The 25974-nt window shown below is 37.2% G+C and overlaps 1 protein-coding gene and 1 long non-coding RNA gene across 2 annotated transcripts in view; one reads left to right on the top strand and one right to left on the bottom strand.

The window, feature by feature from the left end:
• The window catches only part of LOC127647275 (neuronal-specific septin-3-like), a 134272-nt gene extending 109370 nt beyond the window's left edge, over positions 1-24902 (bottom strand). Inside the window, exon 1 of the mRNA XM_052131424.1 lies at positions 24824-24902. The gene's annotated coding sequence lies outside the window, so the exon portion shown is untranslated. The remainder of the gene's footprint in view (positions 1-24823) is intronic.
• LOC127647280 (uncharacterized) lies at positions 15-2417 on the top strand. The gene is made up of 4 exons (XR_007971034.1): positions 15-54; positions 1502-1836; positions 1979-2083; positions 2338-2417. It is a non-coding gene; the product is annotated as an uncharacterized LOC127647280 (long non-coding RNA).
• Positions 24903-25974: the final 1072 nt, after the last annotated feature.

Below are 25974 nucleotides of genomic sequence, written 5' to 3' on the forward strand. Positions count from 1 at the left end.
CTCAACAGTGATGAGGAAGACTGCTCATCTACCAAAAGCTCAACGAATCCATCTGTAAGCTATGTAATGCATGTCTTAATTAATACAATTGAGTGCATTATTGCTGGACATTTTTCAGCAGCGTAGGTTCCAGAAGTAGTTTTTCCATTCATTTAAAAATAGTCTCCATTAAATTGTTGTAAGCCATGAACCAAACCAATCAGCTATTTGGTGAAACATAACACTACACTAGGGTGACCACCATCAAACAAACCAAATGTGGGACGATAACTCAGTTTGTGTGGGACAATGTGGGACATGTTACCAACACTAAAACATAACCTGAAACTGTTATATACAGGTGAAACTCGAAAAAATAGAATATCGTGCAAAAGTTCATGTATTTCAGTAATTCAAATTAAAAGGTGAAACTAATATATTTAGTATATATAACTATATACATATGCATGATTATACTTTTCAGAGGGCCGACATTTCTGTATTTTTATTTATTTTATTTTATTGATTTCATGTAATATTCAAATTTTCTGAGATTTTGAATTTGGGGTTTTCATAAGCTGTAAGCCATAATCATCAAAATTATAACTTTTGCACGTATATTCTAATTTTTCGAGTTTCACCTCTAATGTCTATCTAACTTAATAAAAACATTTGTATTCTGCATTTCAGCTGATAAAAATACTTTGTTCTTTAGTCCCTTCCAGAAAACACTATTACATCACATAACATGTCTTTATTTTAAATGTCATTTAAATTCAACATCACTGAGCACAAACAAATTTTTAAAAAGTTCTGACCAAGTCCAACTAAAATCCAACAACATAAATAATGAACAAATAAAAATATAAAACAACATGAAATTAGGTCATTGACAGTCTTATATTATAAGAATATATTAAACCAAAAACTTTCATATTTTTAGAAAGGATGTGAATTTGAACAACCACAGCAAGCAACAAGTTGATCAATTCTGTTAAATAAATTTTTTAATTTACCGAATTATCCATTTGTTTTCTGGCAGGGAACACATGTAACGAATCACCGCTCCAGATTTTGATTGACAGCCGTCACAACCTACTAGTGACCGTGTTTACTCCTTTCCTTCCAACCATTGGATAGGCTTTAAAAAGCGGCTGTTGTATTTGCACTTCTGACGAAGCTGTTAAATATAGGTGAAAAACTGCGCAACAAAAAGAATAAATAAAATGCTTTTTTAAAAAGGCAAAACAACGCATGCACGTTTTCTTGATATGATAATTAAAAACCAACAGACTGATGAAAATGCGGGACATTTTCTCAATTTGCGATGTGCGGGACAAGGGGTAAAAATGCTGTGCAGTACAACGCAAAGCGGGACGGGTGGTCACTCTACACTACACACTTTGTGTTTTGCTTGTTTCGGTTTTCTGATTGGTGAAATTATCTAAATAGCATCATGGGAAATGTAGTTTTTCACCACAAATCCAGCTGTTAACAAACTATTTTTTTGTTTATTTTAAAGTGTGACAAGACAAATGACAAGACAAAAAAAAAAGGCAGCAGTCCAAAGCATACAAAAAAGGAAAAATCTAATGGAAATCCTAAAAGAAAAGAAAAAAGTTGTCCAGAGCAGTTATGAAACACACACTGAGTATGTCCCCATGGCTGTGCACAAGGAACTGCAAGACAAGTACTATAACCTCAAAAAAAGGATGCGAGAGGAGGAGATGAGTAATGAAGAAAAAGGGGGGGAAATCAAATGTTTAAAAGAAGAGAAAAGGGACACGAAAGCTGCACTGCTGCAACTAAGGCAGTTAAACCTTCATCTCCAAGAGGAGCTCTTCCAAAACAAAAAAAGTGAGCATTTTCAAACTGATTGGCTATTAATTTAACATAGATGAGAAGAATTGAACATTTTTAAATGCAACTTATAGCCTGTGATTTTTCAAAAAAATTTGCAACAAAACTAATAAAAGTGTTGCTTAATCTGATATTGCAGTAACACAACAGGAGCCACAGACCTCTACTGCAGGCCACACTCCCCTCCCACCGCAGCCAGTTCATAGTCCAGAAGCAGAGGAGCAAATGGCTATATTACTCAAAAGTGAGCATTTTAAAACTGTTTGGCTATTCATTTTACATGCATGTTTTTAAAGTTCTTAGAAAGAATTGGACACATTCAAATGTAATGTATAGGCGGTGATTGATAGAAACATTGACAGCTAATTAGAATCCATCCTGCTGTAATGAGCTCGAGCATTTAAAGTGACAGACAAGCATGCGCTTAGAATATACAGAATGATATGCTAATATAGTTATCGTTCTTGGTGTGAATGGGCCTTTACTCTGATATTACAGTAACACAAAAGGAGCCACAGACCTCTCCTGCAGGCCACACTTCTCTCCCACAGCAGCCAGTTCACGGTCCAGAAGCAGAGGAGCAAACGGCTATATCGCACAGGGATGACAAGGTATTTCGTAGACTGTAAAACATAAACTCTAAATATTCCTATAATTTTCTCGCGAAGTCTCGAGAAGCCAGGTTATCCCTGTATACCCTTACGAAATGTAATGTGTTGTATTTGTATACTTCTTTTAAACTAGGGCTGCACGATTAATCACAATGAAACAGCACGCGATTTGGCAAAGGCTGCGATAATTTTATGCGCAGCTAGTCAGTGCAGTGCGGCTGATCGGTAGTAAATGCTTCTGAGGTTTGGAAAGATGTTTGACGGTTGTTGCTTTGTCAAATGCACGTTACAAGTGACTCAAACTCGCAGTGCTTTCAGATGGAGCAGTGTTTACAGAGCCGTACATCAATGACAAGCTGTGCATAAAAAATAATCGCAATATATATTTGAATAATTTCAAAATCGCAATAAGCCAACTCGATTTAAAAAGGCACAATATGCAGGAATTCCGGTTTTGTCAAACAGCGACCCCTAGAGTCGCTGTGGAGTACTTGTATTTAACCTTACTGTCGTAAATACCACTCACGCAGAGCGTCTCTGCACTCACGGCCTGATACCCCTTTGAATACCCCTCTGATACCGCTGCTGACAGAGACGCTGATCTCACACACGCCTCATTCTCTCAAAACTCTTTACGTTCATTTAATAATTTATTTAACTAATTTAAGACTGCCCAGTCGGCTCTTATTAGGATACTCGACAAAACTGACATTTTGGCTCCCTGGGAAAACGGGAGTGTTGACAGGTATGAATTACAGATCGAATATTCGTGCACACCCCTAATGACACTCTGCTCAGGTGCATCAAATCAAGCACTCCGTGGTAATCACAGGTAAACTGCCTGACCAGTCAGGTGTTTGTCATGAGAAGTGTACCACAAAAGAGCTATGGTTTGCAGACAGTTTTAAGAGTTGATGTTACAAATACGTCTTTTGAATATACTTTGTGAACTTATTGTCCCTTTAGCTCGGAGAGGTTTATTTTCCCTCTTTTTTTTTTTTTTTTTTTTTTTTTTTTGGTTTATTTATTTCAGACTGACAACTTAATTTCAACACAGTTGAGCTGACAAACAACAGCATATTTCCTTCAGTCTGAAACAGGTGTAGGCTGAAGCTCTTGCTTATAATGCCTACCCTTTTTAAAAACATCTCATATTTTAATCAATTAAAAAATAAAAAACGTATTGTCTTACATCAATATAATGTTGACAAACAAATCTAAATAGAATACAAAACATTAGTATTCCCTATGCAATACAATTGCACAAATCCAAACTACAACAAAAACAGCTTATTCATTTATCACTCTTTACATTGTTTCATATAATTTCCATACATTATTTTTAAATAGTTTCTTTAACTTACTAAGTGTCCCACATATTTTTAGTTCCTCATGACAGTTATTCCATAATTTTACACCTTTAACTGAAATACAATGGTATTTTGCATTGGTCCTCACTTGGTTCCTTTTAAATATACAAGTTCCCCTTAAATCATGTTGGCATTCTCTTTCTATGAACAACCCTTGGATACTTTCTGGCAATTGATGGTTTTTTGCTTTGTACATAATTTGTAATGTTTTTAGTTCTACTAATTCTTTAAACTTTAGAGCCTTTAATTCAATAAAAAGGGAGTTTGTTGGCTCCCTATAGGTGGTTTTCTTTACTATTCGTAATGCTCTCTTTTGAAGCATAAATATTGGATTGGTGTTTGTTTTATATGTATTTCCCCATACTTCCACACAATAAATAATGTATGGAAGCACAAGGGAACAATACAAAGTATATAATGATTTTTCATTTAAGAAATCTTTAACTTTATATAATATTGCAATTGACTTTGAAATCTTGTTCTTAATATAAGATATATGGGGTTTCCAATTTAATTTATTGTCTATAATTACTCCAAGAAATTTAATAGCTGACACCCTTTCTATTTCAACTCCATTAATCATTAATTTACCTATAGTATTCGATAAACGATTGCCGAATACAATAAATTTTGTTTTACTTATATTTAACGTTAGTTTATTCGAATCAAACCAATCTTTTAGCAGTGCCATTTCTTTTCCCATTGTATCCAAAAGTTGTTTCAGATTGTCACCAGAACAAAATAAGTTTGTATCATCCGCAAATAATATCAGTTGTAATACTTTGGAAACCTCACATATATCATTAATGTATAACAGAAAAAGCAATGGGCCCAGCACAGAGCCTTGGGGAACCCCACATGTTACCTGCATCAGTTGTGACTTGCAATTATCTATTTGGACATATTGATGCCTTTTCTCTAAGTAATTACTTATCCAAGAGTGAGCTACCCCTCTCACTCCATATTTATTCAGTTTCTCTAGTAAGATGTCATGGTCGACAGTGTCAAATGCTTTTTAAGGTCTAAAAATATCCCAACTGTGTATTGTTTATTTTCTATTGCGTTAGATATTTTCTCTACAAATTCTATTAATGCATGTGAGGTTGTTCTATTACTTCTAAACCCATATTGTTTTTTACTTAATATGTTGTATTTGATAACAAAATCATTTAATCTTGAATAAAATAATTTTTCCAATATTTTTGAAAACTGTGAAAGCAAAGAAACAGGCCTATAATTTGAAAAGGTATGTCTATCTCCAGTTTTATATATAGGTATAACTTTAGCGATTTTCATTTTTTTAGGAAATAAACCTTTTTGAAGAGACAAGTTGCATATATGTACCAGAGGTTTCTCAACACACTCGATAATATGTTTTACCACCGACATATCCATATCATTCCAGTCAGTTGACTTCTTATTTTTAAATGATTTAACAATATCAATTATTTCTTTTCCATCTGTTCCTCTTATAAACATTGATTGCTTATTTACACTACCAGTTTCTCTTTCCGTTCTACTTTTCCTATCAATTCCTACAATCTCTCTAGCCAAACTGGGACCAACATTGACAAAAAAATTATTAAATTCATTAGCAATTTGTTCCTTATCACTTATAATTATATTATTCTTTGTCATAAAATAGGTTGGGCATCCTGTCCTTCCAACATTGTTTCTTACTATTTCGTTTAATATTTTCCATGTTTTCCATGTTTTTGTCTTCAATAAGTTGTCAATTGTTTTGTTTATTGGTCTAATTCTGGTTTCTCTTTTCTAATAAACCTTGCATTGGGGTAGGCACTGAATTAATTATCTTGTGCTTCATTCCCACCCTTCTGAATTATGTTACATTAATAAGACTGTTTAGTTGTGCTATCTTACAATCAAAATGTAAGGTTTCACCGATGTTAACGGTTAAAACTTGAAGTGGCGATGAGGTCTTAAAATGTATGGAAGGGGTCTTAAAAAGGTCTTAAATTTAATTCCATGATTCCTGTATATACCCTGTTATGGAGATGATGCGATTACTTCATGCTGTTTTCAGTCAGCTCCGCTGCTTTTTAACAGTTTTTCTATGTAAATATGTGTTAGATGGACAATTGGACATATTTGACCGTTGCTCGCGTCTAGCAGCTTTTCAAACATGTTGTACTTCGAGACCCAGCCGCCTTTCCCATTCAATAGTGCTGCGGCTCTGCAGTTGGATACTATTATGTGCTGCGTCTGTTTTTAAGAGCAAAAACACTAACTTAACTAAATTTCGGTGCATCCCTAACCTGAACTATCTGTTTCATAATTTAAAACCTACACCAGGTTAAATAAGGTTAAATAAAGAGATGACTGTAATGATATGGACATTACATGACTAGTGGACAAAGTTCACAGCTGTCAAGATCTTGAATCTGCTCAAAGTACGCCCAAAGATGTTGATGAATATATATAAATATATGTATGGATAATCTACTGGTAATGTGGTTTAAGAGGTACATTGTCCTAATGAATTCTCCTTCTTTTTGCAGGTCTGATCAGTCAGCCCCAGTGAAGCCTGTGAATTAAGTGTGAACTTAACTGTGAATTAAGCAATAAAAATTTAATATTAATGTTTTGTGTCAGATGTTTATTTCCAGCTGGGTTGAGTAAACAAGCAGGTCTTAATACTGTATATAATTTTTATTTCAGGTGCATGTTCTTCATTCTTTGCTAAACAAAACCTGAGCTGTAAGCTATATTGAAAAGTTGGTGTGCAGTTTATATTGTGTATAATTGTAGTAATAATTCAAATTAATTAATTAAAAATTAATTAAAAACGCATGTCCTAATTATTAACAGCTAAAAGCATGTAACCATTAAACATACAAATCTTAACCAATACAATCTTTACTGGAAACCATTAAATATGTGCAAATCAATACCAATACAAATTTGTAATGAAACCATTACAAGAACCAATACAAAACTGCAATGGAACTGCAATGGAAACCATTAAATATGTACAAATCATGACCAATACAAATTTGTAAGAAAACCATTACAAATCAGAACCAATACAAGCTGTAATGGAAACCATTAAATATGTGCAAATCAAGACCAATACAAATTTGTAATGGAAACCTATACAAACCAATAAATCCTAATGGAATATGGCCCAAAACACACTACGTAATGGACACCATTTGGTAATGGTTTTAATGGTTAACGACTGATGGTTTGTAATGGTTTTGTATTGGAAACCATTAGCATTTCTGTAATGGTTTCTATTGTTTTTTTCAGCAGGGATGTCAAGACATTGACGTTGCTAAAATGCGGAGGGTTTTTTGATATATCGAACGGTGTTGTTATGGCGAAGCGACAAAACAACGCAAAAAATGGAATAAGGAAAAGTCTCATATCTTCTGCGTGCAGAAAATTACAAAAACATCAAAACTGTGCCAAATGTTTGTCCTTGCGGGTTGATCACTTTGATGTGACTAATGTGGGTCATGGTTATAGCGCCACCAACTGGCGGAAGGAAGTGTGTCACTTTTAACAGACGTTGGAAATCCCTATTATGTTAAACTGAATTGCTTAAAAAAAAAATACAGATTAATGTCAAGGCATTGCACATTTTAAATTCCGAAGGGTTTCTTGATATCTTAAATACCGTTGGCATGACAATGCATTAAATGTAGGCTAGTATTTTCTATTGAAAGTCAAAACGTTTTAGTTACAAAGCATTTATTTGTACGAGTAACTAAAACGTTTATTTAACTGGTTATTTCTGGAAAAAATGACATGACCATTCGCGTTCATCGGACAGGCAGCTAGCCTCTATTTTTTAGCAAATTCCTGTGAAACTTGCTAAATAAACATTAGCTAGCAATACTATGTACACTTTTAGCTAAATATAAAGAGGCACAGAGCAGATGTTCAGCCCTTTTGTTTGACGCTGTTCAGACTTTTTTTAAGCTGTTTGTTAAACCATCTGAATGCCCAGATGTTCGTGTTGGCACACGAAAATTAATACTGGAAAAACTAGAAACACTAAGCTGTAGAACAAGAGCAAAAAGCACTTTGTAATTATTTTGGATTCATTGCATATTGCACCGCTCGCTTTGAACGTAGATGTTAAATACACTGAAAATAAGCAACACGACAAAACTAAAACGATCCTGTTCTAATCAAGGCACAGATGTGGTGTAAATAATTGATTTGTTATGCTGATTAGACAGCTTTGTCGAAATGCAGATCTGTAAACCTGCAGTGAGTGACAGCTGTCATTGTAATGGGAGAGTTTGTTGCGTTGCAAGATTTCTGTGTGCAATTTATCAAAATTGTAATAACAGATTTGTTTTGTCATGTTAATAAGTAGGCCAATGTGAATTTGATTTGTACAAAATAGCAATAAAGTAATTCGGCTTAACTGTGTGTTTAACATAAAGAATATGGCATGAATAGCATATTTCAGGAATCACCGTAATTGTTTTTGCATCTGCTCTTATAAGACCCATTTGCAACGCAGCTGGTATTGGTAGATTTAACATTTTCATGAATCACACAAACTCGAAACAAATGACTGTGTTTAATTTCCAAAGTGCAACCACTGAGGCTAGAAAGGATCTAAAGGATCTTACATGAACAAGATCACCATTGAAGATCTAACGGGATGAATGGTCCCCTGTCTCTCCATGAAAGGTCTTACTGAACAGATTAACTTGGTCAATTTAAATCGGCTGTTAATAAGTTTGAATATTGAATATGCCATATTATTTAGGCCTACTGTATGTGAGCAAATGATTTAAACAGTAATATAGCAATAATTTAATTTATTCCAAACCATAGATATCCATTTAAAATAGTTTTTTATTTGTCTTACCTTAACAAACATTATTACAATATAAAATACAATACAATATAATTTAATGCTGAAAAGATGCTTAAAATAAACTGGAGCGCAGCTCATATCCACCAATGATATCTGCTACTCCGAAAAACCACACGGTTGCTTACTTTGTGACGTCACGGTAATTTAATATTTTAATTGACATTAATAATCGCGATTACAATATCAAAGGCAATAATCTGCAATTAGGATTTTTGATCAAATCGTGCAGCCCTGAACTGGGTTTGTATGAACGTGTATTGTTTTTTTCTATTTCTCATATGACTGATACGCACAGTAACACTAACACTGTTACTCTTATTATTTTGGGTATGGCTGGCCATTCTCGCACTGGTCCCAAGTCAGCTAGAAAGAGTAAACGCTTCCCTGACTCTGTTTCTTATCCCTCGTACTCTGACATCGATTCACAGGCACCAAAACCTCTCCCATTTAAGCCTAGCCATCCATTCGGTATTGACCTAGGTAGCATGCATCAGGCTGTGCGGTCAACCTCCAATATGATGTTGCGAGAAATAAAAATGTTCATGCTGTTTTTACTCAGGCTGTAGTTGCTGAGATATGCAGCTTTACAAACCGTCAGGGGTGTAGTACCACCAACTAGTGGAAGGAATTGTGTCACTTTAATAGTGTTGTCATGGCAATGGATTAAATTACATGTAGTTGTAGTCAAACTGGAATGGTGGCATATATCTATTATGCATTGTATGTTTAGGGTCCACGTTTGCATTAATTATTGCATTAATGTTGAGTTGTTGCTGTGTCTATCATGCTTTGTTTTCCGAAAACCACCGAGTGGAAATGGACCCATGGTGCTTGGGCCCGTCATCGCTGCTTGCAGCTATATTTATTATTATTGTTTATATTTTTAATAATTAATTCAAGACAGATTCTCTGGACACAACTCTCTTTCCCAATATTGCTCCTTATATATTTATATGAAACAATACAAACATACTAATTAAGAAAATGATTAAGTATGGTGTACAGTGTGTGTTAAAAATCAGTTCACATATTGCAGGTTTTTTCTCGTTTTATTGTGTGTGCCTCCTGGTTGCTCAGAACGTAAATCACTATCGCCAAGGCTAATAACCGTGTTGACACTGCTAATTGATTGATCCCTTTGGGAGCTGCACCTAAAGCAGGGGTGATGGGTCGGCAATCATCAAACCCTATCCAGAAATCAAGTGACTGACAGGCAGGAGAAAGCTGCCCTCTGGCCTCTTAGCTTCCATCATTCCTGTGACCTTCTAATCGCTATCACCATCTACTGCATTACACTTACACGGTCAACCATGACAAAAATGCTACGGGTAGTAGATCATGGGTTTTAAAGCCATAAGAGGGGTTATTTCTCTAAAGAACACATTTAGAACTTTAGCCAAGATGCACACAAGTAAACCTGGTCCTGACCTGCTTTCATTTTGGTTTCTCAAAGTGTGATTGGGTTGTTTGTTAGCATTTTAGGTTTGTCCACTTCAAATGGAGTGTATTTGTCGGTTGTGTGCTTATTGAAGAGACACCGTAGCTTTTTGTTCTCACATGGGGTTTCTTCACAAAATGCAATGTTATTGCTGTGACTTTGCTGTTGTAGAACAATTTTCAAATCTTTTCAATCAAGAGTTTCAGAACAAGTTTTTATTTTTAAGGAATGTTCCATGTTCAATTAAAGTCAGCTCAGTTGGCAGAATTTGTAGCCTTATATTGATTACCCCAGATTACAGGGTTTACCTGTGTTACGTTGTTATGGCAACGAAGTGGTAATGTTGCACATCTTTACACGGATAAGGATTGTAAGCAATTTTATCACACTAATATCATGTGAACATGTATAATTGTTTACGTCTTGTGACAATGGCTGAGTTCATACTACTCTTACCACTGCCATATCTGTTCATGGCAGAAATAATAAGAGTAGTATTGTTCTTCTGAACTCTGCATATACTTTTTAAACAGTGTGTATTTGAATGTTTATGGACTGGCCCCATTCAGTTGCTTATATACTGCAATAATGATTATTATTTTTCCATAAGCAAAGGAGAAGTCAAACATTGCTGATCTACAGATAAGGGACAAAACATTGTTTAAATCTTAGATTTTATTTAATAATTCTAAATTAATGGATAAATGTGTAGACAAAGCTCACAGCTAATGAACCATATAAGGGAACAGGTTTTAAGTAAAACACTTTTTTCTGAAAATTGACATTCATTATTCACTTCATAATTTACATTTACTGCCATTTGTTTCAACTCTGTCAGACACACTAAAAAGAATGCTATTTTAATTTGATCCATCCAACAAGAATGTCAAGTATTTCATTATCAAATATGGTGTACAGTAAAGCAGGTAAGTGACACACTTTCACACTATTCTGAAAATTCTGATGTTGACAATTTAATATTTTTCCATCTAAACTGTGTTGTACACTGGAGCTATTTTGTTTTCTCAGTTGAAGCTGCCTCTATAATGTAAACTAAAATGTCAAAATTATTCTACAATTCTCAACAGAAATGATCACAATCGGATAACGGTGTTGACATGTTGAAGATGAGGCCACAGAGACCTGAACTATAATTGTTAAAAAATAATAATAATAATAATAATAATAATATATATAAATTAAACTTACCAGACCATGTGTCCTACTGTTGCATCCACCATGAGCAGGAAGAGGGAAAGAGGTACTCAAAATTATAGCTGGCTTAGACAATTATATTGTCTATTTTATTCAGATTATTAAAAAGAATGAGGAGTTGGTGCAAAGTGAGGACACAACTTTGCATTTTTTAAAATGGAAAATATCGTTTAAAATGTAGTTTGTGATGTTTGATATCTTACAGACCTCTACCTTCTGTATGATATGTATATTTATGAATTGATTGAATTTAACTTGTATTGAACCTGGAACATTCCTTTAATGCTGATATTAGACAGTATTGAACTTCTTGCAGTGTATTGAACTGATAGTCGGGTGGCAGACCAGCTGAGTGCTGAACGTTCATGTTTTACCAACATTAATTTTCTGACGATTAATTAATAATTTAGCTTTTGTAGTGAAAGGCCCTTTAACGTTCACCACAGAGCTGATCTTCTCACATTATAACTCCGATACCCAAGAAGATGCAATTAGTGCTTAAAACTTAAAATTAAATGAATATTTCAGAGCAATGTATGTTTAAGTTTTTGTGTCCTCTGCATAATTATTACAGCTATCATTTGTACAATATTATCCTAAACACTGAATGTTTATTGTGCTGTGTATCTCTTTGCTAAAATTATTTACAGCAATTAAGCAGTGTAACCTGTCTAGGGTAACTGGTAACTTACAATGGCTGAATTCCAATTCTTACTCTGGGTTCCAAACCAAAGCATACATGACAGATGTTCAACGTCATGTAACGTGTCAAAATAACAAGAGTTTTGTCAGCCACCCAAAGCTGTAAGGACATACTGTTCTTTCGGCAATCACAATATTAAATGCATTAGTATATCATTCTACAGATGATCACATGACTATGCTAATGATTTCCAAATAAATACATAAAATAAATTGCATAAGCACAAATTAGAATAGCCTAGTCCAATTTGAAAATGAACTTAAACTTAAAAAATACGTGAATAATTTGTGTTCTTCTGTTCTGATGCTTATGAGATATGCATTTTGAATTAGCAATACAAAATTAAACCGTAATTCACAAACGCACATAAAACCTAAAAACTTGCAGGAAATACTGTATCACTACATCATAAACCAAATCAAATTCAACTTCAAAAGAAGATCTTATTTTGATAAGAAGGTTACTTTTCCAAATCAATAAATAATTTCAAAAGCTATATAACTAGAGCTTTTGCACTGCATTGCTCATCTCTTAACTTTTTCACTTGCCAAAAAGCTCCTTGCTGCCATCTGCTGTTAAAAGCCATTGTGGACACAATCATATATCAAATATAAGGGCTGAGTGCCACTTGATTGTTAATGAACTGAACTGAATATACAGTGAGGAAAATAAGTATTTGAACACCCTGCTATTTTTGCAAGTTCTCCCACTTAGAAATCATGGAGGGGTCTGAAATTGTCATCGTAGGTTCATGTCCACTGTGAGAGACATAATCTAAAAAAAAAATCCAGAAATCACAATGTATGATTTTTTAGCTATTTATTTGTATGATACAGCTGCAAATAAGTATTTGAACACCTGTCTATCAGCTAGAATTCTGACCCTCAAAGACCTGTTAGTCTGCCTGTAAAATGTCCACCTCCACTCCATTTATTATCCTAAATTAGATGCACCTGTTTGAGGTCGTTAGCTGCATAAAGACACCTGTCCACCCCATACAATCAGTAAGAATCCAACTACTAACATGGCCAAGACCAAAGAGCTGTCCAAAGACACTAGAGACAAAATTGTACACCTCCACAAGGCTGGAAAGGGCTATGGGGAAATTGCCAAGCAGCTTGGTGAAAAAAGGTCCACTGTTGGAGCAATCATTAGAAAATGGAAGAAGCTAAACATGACTGTCAATCTCCCTCGGACTGGGGCTCCATGCAAGATCTCACCTCGTGGGGTCTCAATGATCCTAAGAAAGGTGAGAAATCAGCCCAGAACTACACGGGAGGAGCTGGTCAATGACCTGAAAAGAGCTGGACCACCGTTTCCAAGGTTACTGTTGGTAATACACTAAGACGTCATGGTTTGAAATCATGCATGGCACGGAAGGTTCCCCTGCTTGAACCAGCACATGTCAAGGCCCGTCTTAAGTTTGCCAATGACCATTTGGATGATCCAGAGGAGTCATGGGAGAAAGTCATGTGGTCAGATGAGACCAAAATAGAACTTTTTGGTCATAATTCCACTAACCGTGTTTGGAGGAAGAAGAATGATGAGTACCATCCCAAGAACACCATCCCTACTGTGAAGCATGGGGGTGGTAGCATCATGCTTTGGGGGTGTTTTTCTGCACATGGGACAGGGCTGACTGCACTGTATTAAGGAGAGGATGACCGGGGCCATGTATTGCGAGATTTTGGGGAACAACCTCCTTCCCTCAGTTAGAGCATTGAAGATGGGTCGAGGCTGGGTCTTCCAACATGACAATGACCCGAAGCACACAGCCAGGATAACCAAGGAGTGGCTCTGTAAGAAGCATATCAAGGTTCTGGCGTGGCCTAGCCAGTCTCCAGACCTAAACCCAATAGAGAATCTTTGGAGGGAGCTCAAACTCCGTGTTTCTCAGTGACAGCCCAGAAACCTGACTGATCTAGAGAAGATCTGTGTGGAGGAGTGGGCCAAAATCCCTCTTGCAGTGTGTGCAAACCTGGTGGAAAACTACAGGAAACGTTTGACCTCTGTAATTGCAAACAAAGGCTACTGTACCAAATATTAACATTGATTTTCTCAGGTGTTCAAATACTTATTTGCAGCTGTATCATACAAATAAATAGTTAAAAAATCATACATTGTGATTTCTGGATTTTTTTTTTAGATTATGTCTCTCACAGTGGACATGCACCTACGATGACAATTTCAGACCCCTCCATGATTTCCAAGTGGGAGAACTTGCAAAATAGCAGGGTGTTCAAATACTTATTTTCCTCACTGTAGCTATATTGATGCATTGTTTGACTAATATATATATAGAGCACATTTCTTCTGCATGAGGTGACACTGGGGGGGCAATCTGATAACAGCGTTGTTGTAGCCAGGTAGCCAGGCTTGATGTAGAGCATTGAGGACATCTCTTTAGAAAAAGGGATGTTATGTGTATGTAAGAACTAGTTGAGGTGTGTCCCTCCCGGTCCCGAATGAATAAATGATTTGTTGTCTTAGGAAACAAAATTCATTTTTGATGAGGAAAGCAAAAAGGAAGGCAATACCTGTCAAATTCACAACATACACTCACTGGAAATTATATTCAATCTTTCAAGATCCGTCATATGTATTGAAGACAAAAATGAATTTTTGGGGCAAATCTTTTGCTCCACAATCACCTTTTTGAGTGACATTTACAAGGAGAAAACATAAAATGTAAATATGAAACATACACTGTAAAAATAATTGTAATACTTAGTACACTGCCTGGCAAAATAAGTTGTATATTTTGTTGGACCGACATTCATTGTGGCATTGTTTTGACAAGCTTATGCAATGTCACAACATTTATTTCCATCCAGAGTTGCATACATTTTTGTCCGAGATCTTGTATTGATGACGAGAGAGTCAAACCACTCCGTAAAGTATTCTCCAGCACATTCCAAAGACTTTCAATAGGGTTGAGGTCAGGACTCTTTGGTGGCCAATTCATGTGTGAAAATTATTTCTCATGCTCCCTGAACCACTCTTTCACAGTTTGAGCCCGATGAATCTTGGCATTGATGTCCTGGAATATGCCTGTGCCATCAGCGAAGAAAAAATCCATTGATGGGATAACCTGGTCATTCAGTACATTCACCCCAGGTCATAACACTGCCTCCAGAGGGTTGTACAGTGGACACTATGCATGATGGGTGCATTGCTTCATATACTGCATCCAGAGGCTTGTACAGTGGGCACTATGCATGACAGGTGCATTGCTTCATGCACTTCCCTTCTTACCCTGACACACCCATCACTTTGGAATAGGGTAAATCTGGAGTCATCAGACCACATGACCATTTTCCACAGGAAATTACAATGACACAATGTAGAGTGAGTGACAGACAGTACTGATATAACCTCTGTTTCTTGATGGAGGGAACAGCTCCTTAACACAAATCTGAATGAGTGGTGCATGCCATCTCCTTTAATACCTGTATGACTGGGGCGGAGAGCAGCATGCAAATTCCACTCGCCAATTTTCATTGGCCCTTTCTGAATATAGCAAAGGTGATTGGGGCTCTCAAGAGCGAACCCCTAGTGTCACTACATCAACACAATGTCTCGTTCCCTCCATCAGGGAACAGAGGTTACATCAGTAACCAAGAAGTTCTTAAAGCGGCTACGTACAATTTGTCTAGAGTTAAATGTCATGACATTTCTCTACTTGGTTACATTTAGGTAAAAAAAAAAAGAAAAGAAAAAATATATATTTTGGCCAATTTAAACTGAATTCACAAGAACAACTCATATATATTTATTTCTTAGCCAAATGTTATTTTTCTTGTGTTAAGCATAAACTCCACAACATTTTGCTAGATTTTTTTAAACTTAATATGTTGTTTTAAAGATGTTTAGAATTTTTACATGAAAACTGATATTTTTTCTGTGTTATGGCTTCAATATTTCAGACAAGGAAACTGTTAATTCACATGGCATCACACTCTCACTATAATATCTAATATTGACTTCTTTCTGTTGTATGATTACCCACAGACTGATGTGACAGCGACAATGACAACACAGCAGAAACTGAGAGGCAATCGCCATGCCAAAGGTAACATCCATTAATCCACTCTAATTAAATGCCATTTTCATGTCAGCAGGGATCCAATCTGCTTCACACACAAGACATGTCCACCTCTCACTGTGATAGGCTGCAGAAAACTCTGCAGAGAAAGGAGTCAAATATGAATAATCTGCAAAATAGACTTTCACCTATTTTGTAATTGATAATCGCTAATTTTTCCTTAACCCTCTGGGGTCGATGGACGCGCCGGCGCGTCCTGTTGGATATTTTCGTCATTACAGCGGAAACAACTTAAAATACTCCGTCATTTTTGGGTATACAGATAAGTGTAAGACATCATTAGAGACTATAAAGGGTCTACTTTTATTTGTGTATACTCACAATAACAACAAAACCTTGTACTTTTGTAAAATAAAGAAAATAAAAAGTGTGAGCTTTCAGCAGAATCTGTGTTCACGAGCATATTTCTGAAACATGTCACAAAAATGAACTGAAACTCCGCGAATACTTATCACACAAGCATGAAACATATGTCTAAAAGCTTACAATTTGTACTTTTAAATAAAAAATTCAAATTTAAAACAAATATTATCTTTATGAAACAAAGCGATGTACAGTTTTTACTGGCTCAGCTCATTATAGCTAGTGTAATCACACCCACCAGCAGAGTGTGCTATTCAAACGCTAATGTGCTGAGATGATCAAGGCAAATGATAAATGCCCCCGACAGTGAGGTTTGATGTAAACACAATTAATTCACTTTACTGCGCATTTGTAACGATACTAGTCGAGTTAACATTTTCCTCAGAAGAAGAGCGGGACGTTTGTATTTTGAAGAGAGACTTGATCCAGCCGAGGATACAATTTCGGACGAGTAAGTCATTTAGTTTTCATTAGTTGACATGCTATTTTATATAAACGTACATATTTTACTAGTGGGACTGTTTCCATACTTATTTCCAGAGTATTGAAATTTGAAATATGTCCTAATAAGCAAATTTAGTTACATTGAAATGCTGTTTCGGCTAAAGCATGTATTTAAATTGTATGCTGTATGATATAAATATGATATGTAATATGATATAAAATGATATGAATCTTTAGAATATATTTTATCTAGTGTTTATGCTGCCTCGTTGTGTCGTTGTGCTCACAAAAGCATGAGAGGTCTCAGACATGAGCTTGTGATGTTGACTCAAGGACATAAGAGCCATGAACATCCAAACTATAAAATCTTATGAATGTGTGTGGAGAGGACCAGCCTGCCGCATCACAAACATGCTGCAGAGGGACACCTCTAGCCAAGGCTTTGGAGGAGGTGATCCCTCTGGTAGAGTGAGCCCTGATACCTACTGGCGAAGCTTGACCGCGCCTCGTAGGCCAGAGCAATAGTGTCCCTCACCCAATGCGACATTGTCTGCTTGGTTGCGGCCGCCCCGCTATTGCGGCCCCCATGGCAAACGAATAGTTGCCCTGACTTACGCCACTGGCTAGTGTGGTGGACATAAGTCTGAAGGGCACGGACTGGACAAAGTCCGTGTAAACGGCGGGGAGCTGAAGGCTTCGAGAGTTAGGGTTGTGCCGATGGACGATATCATCGTCCATCGTGATGGCTGACCAACATCACGATGTAGAGCCACCATCGTGATGCCACGCCCCCTTTTGCGAGTCTTGCTAGTGTGACTCACTAATCCTAGTCTCTTCTATAGTTAACCTAAAAACTTTGCAGGGATTGCTCTGTAAATTAAATTGAGAATATAACTAATGCATATATGCTATTTTAAATACTGTAGTATATGCCAGAGACGTGACGTGTTAGTCTGTGAAAATACCGTGTCAGGCAGGCTACACAAATATTGATCTTGACATTGTTAGCTTCTTGTCTTTTTTTACATGTCTTACACTGTACATTTAGATTAAAATATTTTATGTTGTAGGCTACAAGAAAATAGCCTTTATTAATTAATTATTAGTAGTTGTAGTGTCTCAGAAAATCTTGCTCATTGTCACATAGCTCTTGTATACACTGAAGCGGCAGTGATAAACCCAGACCAGCGAACGTCAAATAACTTTTGTCTGGTTAATACTTTTAAAGAAAAATTTCCTTGGCCATAAATCCATAATGTCAAATCAAATGAAAGAAACAAGGTGAATATGAATAACACACATTTATTAAAACATAGAAGAACAACAAATAAAGAACAGGAAAACGGGAACTCAGACCGAAACTCGGCATTAACATTTCACTTATAATTAGCAGCACAATTAACTTCAGCACAGGCTACAAAATAAATTATGTTATTGAAAAATTGTAAAGTGGTCATATGAACTACACAAATGAACTTTTAAAAAATAATATGCAAAATCGAATAGCTCCGCAACGGATGGCGAAAAATGCGTAAAGAAGTCTAGAAGCCATAGACCATGTTTACATTTCGATGTTTCTGGCCAGAAATACCAACATATTTACTTTATCTGGTTTTAATAAGCTGCGGATTGGAGTAACTACACTACCCGCTGTGCTGAAGACCCGCTCTGATGGAGTACTGGTAGCACATATGCACAGATATTTCCGTGCTAATCTTGCCATGAACGGAAACCTTTTGTCGTTCGTTTTCCACCAAGTCAGCGGGTCCTCTTCCCCATCAATGGCCATTTCCTGCAGGTACATGGTCATTTCTGCCTCGAGCTTTTGCTCATCAGTGAGCGTGGCTGTGGCTGCTCTCTTCGCAAGAAGGCTGCCCAAAGACGACTTTTTTTTCTTAGGCACGGTGGCGGAGCCGGCATCTCCCTCTTCTCCAGCATCATGTGAGGGACCTGGTGTTGGACTTGGAAGCGACAGCGCAATCTCTCTCACAATCTCATCCATCATTTGTGATTTTGTGGAATGAAGTTCGGGAGGTTTCATATGTTCCCCTCGGTACCTGGGGTCAAGCAGTGTTGCTTTACGCATCATCTTCTGGATGGTTTCATCACCATATCTGCCTTTCATCTGCTCCAGGATGACACGCTTCAGGTCGGCTGTCAGTTTGGAATCATTATCTGACTCCTCCAGCACACCTTCTAAATGGGCCAACATCGGCAGCAGTGAGGACACTGTTACGTAATTTTCTCCAGAGAGAATGTCTGTGAAGTCCGCTACTGGCTTCAGCGCATTGTTGACAGATTCCAGAACACTTATGTCTTGCCATGTCAGCTGGGGGAGTGGGCGGCGGCTTTTGTCTAGAGCAAACACACGTTTGATGGCTTGCTCCTGCTCAAGCATTCTCTCCACCATTTGCTGTTTTGAGCCCCATCGTGTTGCACAGTGCTGTCAGTAAAGACACAGTAAATAATAAAATACATATTAAATCATTTAAATAGTAATTCCTTCGTTGTTAGATAACTGTTCTAAAATTACCGTGATAAATGCGTGCTCAGGGAGTTTCATTTCCACTTGTGCTTTCTGCAGCTCACGTCGCCTTAGCCAGCTGTGTGAAAACGCAGTGTTGACTGCCCGGCAGACTCCGAAAGCTCTGTCTGTGCTGGCCCTCTGTTGCACAAGCGAGTTGTTTATGGCCAGGTTCAAGTTGTGCCCAAAGCAACTTAACCATGGCCATTTCAACTGCCGGATGGCTGCAACAATATTCGCCCCATTGTCGGTAGTTATACAGGCAATTTGTTTCTCCTGTAGTTTCCAGTCATTAATTACCTCGCTCAGTGCTTCTTCTAAATTATCTGCTGTATGGCTTTCGGGCATGAAGCTAGTTTGTAAGCATTTGGACTGCAGTGTCCACTCTTTATTCAAATAATGCACTGTCACTGACATGTAGGGCATCATATTGCAGCTTGAATATATAATTCTACATCACCAAGCTCTTTCGTGATGTTACTTCTGACCTCGTTGAAAAGGTTTGGAATAGCCGTCTTGGTGAAATATTTCCGACCTGGCAGCTCGTATTGTTTATCAAAGGTATGCAGCATGACCTTGAACGACGACTTCTCCACTGTATTGAATGACACCATTTCTTTGGCCAGGAAGCGAGCTACCGCATCTGTCAACTGCCTCCACCTGTCACTGTTGGTTTTATATGTGCTTTTATGGCTAGTTTTTTTGCTAGGCCCAGCACGTGCAGGCAAGGTGGCATATTCTGCTGGATGGCGCACACGCAAGTGGTCATGAAGATTGGTCGTCTGCCCATCTTTTGCGCGGATCACACATGAGCAGATCTTGCACAAAACTTCGGACAGGTCCCTTGGCTGTCCACTCTCATCAGGTCTAAATCCAAAAAATTGCCATATAGGCGAAGTAGTACCCTTTTTAGCAACCAACACCAACGCCATTGTATCAACTCTACGTGGAAGGAAGCTACTTTTTTTTCTTACGTGCAATAGGCCTATATTAAAAAGCCCGGATGAGTACTAATTAGTTGGGCTAGTAAAATAACGAAATTATAGTTTTTCAGTAGAAAAAAAATATCTATGTAAAGAGATATATTAAAATAAAAAGTGCTTTTAAGTGCACAACTCTTCTTAAGTGGAAGAAATATTTTTCCCCCTTACGTGCAACCTATTGGAAAGCGCGGATGAGTCAGTTGGGATAGTAAAATAACGAAATTATAGTTTTTATGTGGAAAATAGTATTTATGTAAAGAGATATATTAAAATAAAAAGTGCACAACTCTTCTTAAGTGAAAGCTAAAAAAAAAATGCTTCACGTGTCGTGCAACCTACTGATAAAGCGCCGACGAGTCATTAGTTGGGTTAGTAAAATAACGAAATTATATGAAATTATAGAACCCCCCACCCCGCCCCACCGACGATATCATCGTCCATCGCGATGTTTTACCGTCAACATCGTCAACTGCCAATTTAGGGGACATCGCCCAACCCTATCGAGAGTGACCGGATGTACATTTGAGAAAGGAACCTTAGGCAGGTAGTCAGGATGAGGGTGCAAAATTGCTTTAGCCATTCCTGGGGCAAAATCTAAGCAGACTGGCAAGACAGACAGAGCCTGTAGATCCCCAATTCTTTTTAGAGACGTAATTGCCATTAGAAAAACAATCTTGAGAGTCAGAAGTTTATCAGACGCTGACTCCAGAGGTTCGAAGGGGGTCTCAACCAGACCCTCAAGGACTATTGCTAAGTCCCATGAAGGGATCCTGGTCCTAGCAGGAAGTCTCAGTCGCATGGCTCCACGAACGAAGTGAGCGAGCAGAGGAAGTCTCCCCAATGGCACCCCGTCAGTCAAGGCGTTGCAAGCCGGTAGAGCGGCCACGTAAACCCTGAGAGTGGCAGGGCATGTGCCTGCTGACAATTTTTCCTGCAGAAAGTCCAGAACTGAAACAATCTGGCAGTTAACTGGATCTGCATTATGTGCACTGCACCATCTTTCAAAGACACCCCATTTATTGGCGTAACTTCTTCTAGTAGAGGGAGCCCTAGCACTTAGAATGATCTCGATAACTTCAGGTGTCCCTCAGTTGGTACCCTTCAGGCCAAACATGAAGGTTCCACAGCTTGAGTCAGGGATGAAATATTGTCCCCTGTGCCTGAGACAGAAGGTCCCTCCTGTCCGGAATCGCCCAAGGCAAGCAGTCGAGGAGAGACATTATCTCTGAGAACCATACCCTGTTTGTCCAGCATGGTCGCATGGAGAGACAGATCCATGGCTAGACGAAGCTCAGAGAAAGCCTTTTCGTCGACCATGGTGCCCACACATAGACCGGCCAATGGCGCAAGCTGTCTGCTTGGTAGCAGACCCCTCTCCATCCCCCTCATGATCGAGAGAGCTCGTCATGGAGGTCATCAAATAAGGAAGGGACTGATATAGCATTTATGAGACCATTGTTGTCAGGTTTTACTGCTGATTTCAAATATGTTCTTTGATTGTAATCTTGACCGTTCGGGAGATTTTGGTGTTTCTCCATTCTAGTACTGTAGGTAAAAGCTGTACTTTCATGCAACTAGTATCCATAGAAAATAGCTGCCTGGGAGCATTCCCAAAATTGCCACAGAGTGGACTGACTTGCCTTGAAAGACCTTTGATATTGCTCAGCATTTAGTTAATGGCAATCAACAAGATAGGTGTGCCTTGTTAGAAAATACTAGTGTTACATATTGACAAAACACTATTTTTTTAAGCTTAACATTTAATACAATTCATAATACAGATAATACAACGATTTAATAAAACTTCACTTCATATTTCCATGTAAATTTCAAGGCAAGGAGAACTTCAATAAGGATAAAAAGTTAACTAAGTGGGAGCAGTCAGTGGAAACAGTCTTATGTCATGAATTTCTGTACACTTTTTACGAGTGTGGGCGTAATGCTCCTGAAGCAGTATCACATATGCATGCCTCAAACGGCGGAGGAGGTAAGGTCTCGACCTTTATTCGAAGAGAAAGGGAAAACTGTTGTGCTGCAATTAAGTTCTCAACAGGCTGTTGCTTCCCTTCCTAAATGTCAATTAACCAAAGTTCAGAGGAAATCAGAGAATGCAGGGAATTTCAAGAAGGTGATAGTTGGAGGTCAAACGTTTTTATTGAACAGCGCTCACTTCTATATGCAGTCTTGGAGGTGATATATATATATATATATATATATATATATATATATATATATATATATGTATATATATATACATATGTACAGGTTAAAGTGGAGGTTTACTTTTGAAATTCCACTACAGATTACAGAATACAAGCTGTAAAGTGTAATTTGTAACATATTGCATTAGATTACTCAAGGTCAGTAACATATTCTAAATACTTTGGATTACTTCATCAGCACTGGTAGATTTTTCCACTTGTTTTGACTATAAAAATTCTGTCAGTACAGTTAGACAAAATAAACACGTTAAAAATACATTCTCTGAAAAACCTAAATATCTTATGCAGTGTTGTTTCTAAAACAAGTTAAATCAAACTGATCTTGTTTTAAGGATTTGTTGATATTTTTACAGGAAAACAATTTAAACATTATTATCAAGAATAATATTTTTTCCCTAATATCAAAGGTCATAATGGAAAAAAATTAATTATGTTCCAACGTGAATTTTCTTGATAAAAAAGTATGATCGTGTCTGGTAACATGTGCATGTAAAATGGCTAGAAATAGCATTTTAGCTAAGCATAAAGCTGACAATTTACAAGGTTTATTTCTATTTCTTCTGCTCCAAACTTACTTCTCTGTCTCCTCGTATGAATGTAACATAACATAACATATAACATAATATGTAATATGTATATATATATATATATATATATATATATATATATATATATATATATATATATATAATTTTTTTCTGAGATTGCAGTTGTTTTTAATATGAAATCATAGATCATATTTGAGCTATAGAAGTTTTCTCAACAATCATAACCTTCTCAAGGTCTGCACACCTCAGGAAAGCTATATTTCTAAAGGTCATCGCTGAAGCAGTAACAAAATACAGTTGAAGTCAGAAGTTAAAACACTTATGCTGAAGTCATTAAAACAAATTTTTTAACCACTCCACAGATTTCATATTAGCGAACTATAGTTTTGGCAAGTCGTTTAGGACATCTACTTTGTGCATGAGATGAGTAATTCTTCCAACAATTGTGTAAAGACAGATTGTTTCACTCTTAACTGACTATATCTTAAATGACAATTCCTGTGGGTCAGAAGTTTACATACACTAAGGTATCTGTGCCTTTAAGCAGCTTGGAAAATTCCAGAAAATGATGTCACGCCTTTAGGGAATAGACCCCTTTTCGGTTAGAAAACATTGTGAAATTTTTTTGTGGGTGGAGCTTAGGTGGAGGCAGAATGATTCCCCTGACTACTTCACTAACGCTAGATAGCAAGTTTTGTTAGCTTGTTTTTTAACAATGACTGGGGAAAATCCGATTTTATCTGAATATGTAAGGTCTCTCACTGTCCGTGACCGCGATTGTTATTTGAATAAGTTAACTTTAACGGACGGAACCAGATTGGCCGACCCGTACACGCTCATTCAATGGATGGACAATGTGACAGGGTTACTCCGGTTGAGTGCACTGACATCTACACCTACCTGATAGAGAAACCGAGAGTATATAGTAAAGAACAACTGAGGCGTATAAATCTTTAGATGCCTATAACTATGTGCTGAATGGTCACATATTTGTACAGCTACATGAGTGAACTGGGCCAAAATACCAAAATTTAAACATTCAATGTGATGGCTAAGGTATTATTTGAAGATGTATGTAATGGCCAACAAGTTATTTTAAAGTGTATGCCTCCTGTAAATGATGTAAATTTAGAATGACATTACAGTACAATTTTAAAGATGTGAATGTTTTCTAGAAATAACAATTCCAGACACTGCAAATTAATTTTTAATCTTTCTGTATTTGATTATTTTTCTTAATTGGTTCTTCAAAATTCTAGTCACAATCAATCACAGATGATTCATAATTAATCACAATTCTCAAAGTGAAAATCATATACATTTTCAATTCATTATTTTACACACAGACAGACATTATTTCATACACAGCATACTCTTTCTTTTCTGGGCACCACAGATTTACATAAATTGGTAAGAGCACCACACACAATCACCATGTCATCCAAGAGGCTAACTTGGGAAACTTGAATAACTGAATTTTGAAACTCTCTCCAAATTTTGAAACTCTTCCATCTGCCTATAACTCTCTCTATGTGTATTCTCACACGAGACAGTTGTCTAGATGAGTCTACTTCACAAGCAGGTAACTGACTCTTACCTTTAGTGAAACTTGGTATAAGCAAATTGGCACCATAGGCAGCAAGTTCATCCCTGATCAGAAATCCCCTGTCTGCTAAGATTTCATCTTTTGGCTCTAACAGGTGCAAAGTCCTGATTCAAGTGTTATTTGCTTATCTGACACTCTCCCACCTCAGCCTGTGGACAGAAATGAAACTGCCCCTGCAGGTGTTATTCCCACCAGGTACTTAACGGTGTTGTTATGTTTGTAGTTGAACCAGGTTTGAGTTCTAGCAGTCAAGTTAGTTGGTCTCTCTATGAATATCTCTGTACAGTCAATTATACACCTGGATCCCTTGAAATGTCGCCTGAAACTTTTGGGCATATTTTAAGGACAGCACCCTTACTTGGTCATTTAATAATAGATTTCAATATGTTTGCCATTACAGGCAACCAGGATCTTAGAATGTTTGACACTGTGTTTTCAGAAACTTTGAACCTATAATCTCAGTTTCATAAGGACAACTAATAAATGATCTTCCAGCATGAGACTTTCAGTTCGCACAATGTCTTTTATTTTTTACATTAACCAGCTGAAGATGACTGAATCTAGCCCAGTGAGAAACAGAAAGTGTGCAGCCTTGTTTTTGACTGTGGAGAGTGAGAAGCATGATTTCTGAAGCTCCTATTTCAGTCTGTCATTCTCCTCTTTGAGTTGGTAAAAGTATTTTCTCATATTCAGTGCTGAGTTGGTCAAACTTCTCACTGAGACTGTTGTATGCTGCTTGAGGGACCATTGCCTCAACTTCTTCCACTGGTTCCTCTGGTGCCATTGGATCATCATCAGCTGGAAGACATTTGTGAAAGACAAGACATGTCAAAGACAAGTGACAAAGCAGTTTGATAATTCTGTATCACAAAAACATTGTACAGTGCATACAACTTTGAATGTTCTTACCATGGCAAGGAGCCTCTTGTGCCACTGTCAGGCTTTCCCTTTTCCACCTTAGAAAAGCAGGACATAACGAGACAAAACATAGAGATTTTAGTGAAGAAGACTGCACACATGAATTACAGCCTATGGTAGCATTCACTTAGCCACATTTAGAAAACCCAATTTCACCTACCTCTCCAGATTGTCCACAGACCTGTCACTCTGCCGATTGTAAGAAAACACAGAGGGGACGAAGT

Source organism: Xyrauchen texanus, chromosome 8, assembly GCF_025860055.1.
Source record: "Xyrauchen texanus isolate HMW12.3.18 chromosome 8, RBS_HiC_50CHRs, whole genome shotgun sequence".
Taxonomy (NCBI): domain Eukaryota; kingdom Metazoa; phylum Chordata; class Actinopteri; order Cypriniformes; family Catostomidae; genus Xyrauchen; species Xyrauchen texanus.